At 27.4% G+C, this 2,141-nt stretch overlaps 1 long non-coding RNA gene across 1 annotated transcript; it reads left to right on the top strand.

Moving 5' to 3' along the window:
• Positions 1-914: 914 nt before the first annotated feature.
• Positions 915-1,337, top strand: LOC119583632. Its single transcript, XR_005229716.1, has 2 exons — positions 915-1,005; positions 1,096-1,337. It is a non-coding gene; the product is annotated as an uncharacterized LOC119583632 (long non-coding RNA).
• Positions 1,338-2,141: the final 804 nt, after the last annotated feature.

Genomic DNA, 2,141 nt, shown 5'->3' with positions numbered 1-2,141 from the left:
TTAAAATGTTATTGTTATATTTTTAATGTATTTTATATGTTTGTATATATTGAATATATTTTGTATATATAATGTATATTTAGTTTAGTATGTATATGTATGTATATGTTGATGTGTGTTTATATGTATGTATGTGTTGTATGTTATTTTTATGTATTATTGTAGTATTGTTATGTATTTATGTGTGTATTTTATTTTTATTTTTATGTATATGATTATATGTGTATATGTTATATATTAGTATATGTTTATATATTATGTATAGTAGGTATAGATGCATATTATGAAATTTTGCTAGTAGTTATGTATGCAATGTTTAAATTTTTATCTATGTAGTATTGTATCATATGTATATTATATATGTATGTATTTTTATGCTTTTAAATATATATTATGTTGTATTTTATGTATGTATTGTTAATTATGTAGTTTTTTAATGTATGTAATTTTGTATGTATATGATATATGTATAATAATGTTATGTTAATATGTTATTTATTAAGGTATTTTTGTTGTATTTTTAAAAGATTTTTATGTATTTGATGTATATTTGTATTTTAAAAATGTATATTTATTTGTTTTAATATTATTTATTTTTATATTATGATTTTTATATGTATATTTTGTATATGTTATGTATTATATATGTGTTTTATATTGTATATTTTGTATTTTTAAATATGTTTATTTTCTATATATATGCATAGAATGTTAGTAGTTATATATATGTATGTGTGTATGTATTATTTATGTATGATTTAGTATGTTATATTGTATATCACTTATAAAATGATTGTATTAAAATGAATTGCATTATTTATTTATCTCCAGTTAAAATTAATTAGATTTTCTTCTGTTTGATAATCGGAAAATATTTTCTTTCAGATGGGGACCCTTATTGCCAGGACGGGGCAGACCCCTCCGATCCCCGCTTTTAAGTACCGAAAGAGCTTTGTTGTTGTTGCTTCTGCCGTTGCCACCTTTTTTATTTTGCTTCTTATGGACGTAAGATCATACTCCAGAGTAACTTTGACAAAGAAAACCTTCTTTGAAGTAATGTATTTGAATTAATTGCCTTCTCCTTTTCCTTTTCAGATCCTGGCGTGATGGTCTAGATGTCTTTTGATTTCGTTTTTATTTTGTATCTCCACATCAACTTTTGCTTGAAATTTGCATGTTGTAAGTGCTTTTTTTGTACTTAGAGGAACCATTTTTTTTACTGTTACATTTTGTCTGAAATAATAGCACTGAGTTTTTTACATTATTTTATGGTTATGTTTTTAGTACTATATGTAATTTTGTAAATATTTAATTCACGAATAAATTTTTCACTTTCTCATGTATATATACTGAAAAATAACAGCCACCACAAAAAAAAAAAATATTTATATTATAGGCGTCTTATCAGTTCATACAAAAATATATCTATAAAAACAGCATATATTGGACATAGTCGCGAGATGAAATAATCGCACGGTATGACAATAACCTTTTGATAATAATGACAAAGAAAGGACTTTACCATGATAATGAAATTTCATATGATAATATTGATAAAGATGATATTACAAGATTGCTTATCATTGTTTCTTATAAGAGTCACTGTGGCGAACGTAATTTTAACAACTATGAAAAGACAGTAATAATAATCCCCCTTTCTACTCTTTCCGATACTATATCTTCCTGTAGTGCTATCGTGCTTTTTAAAATTAATCAGTAATAGTAATAATAATACTACAACAGTTAAGAAAAAACTGATACGATAAGAAGAAAGTCAATAATAATAATAACTAATACTAGTAAAAAATAATAATGATAAAATAAGGTAAGTAATTATCATAATATCGGACCCCCCCAATCCCTTGCCCGTTGTTGTCGTGGGGGGGCTTAGGAGGCGGAGACTGGGACCCAATGATGGGGAACTCCCCAACCTTGGGACTCAGCCCTCGACTCAACTAATTTTGCATGGTCTTATTTTCCTTCCCATTTTTTCGTTTCTGTCCCTTCACCAACCCTTCTGCTATCCACCTCCTAAGGTGGGGAGAGCCGTGCTGAAAGGATGAAAGGTGACTTTGTGCCAGTCCTAAACGGCCTAGGGAGCCATGGGCACGGTATTCCCCTGATTTAGTTATCTAGCCCTT

This window comes from Penaeus monodon, chromosome 17, assembly GCF_015228065.2.
Source record: "Penaeus monodon isolate SGIC_2016 chromosome 17, NSTDA_Pmon_1, whole genome shotgun sequence".
Classification (NCBI taxonomy): domain Eukaryota; kingdom Metazoa; phylum Arthropoda; class Malacostraca; order Decapoda; family Penaeidae; genus Penaeus; species Penaeus monodon.
Note: the sequence above shows the minus strand (reverse complement) of the source record. Positions and strands in the feature narration are given on the sequence as shown.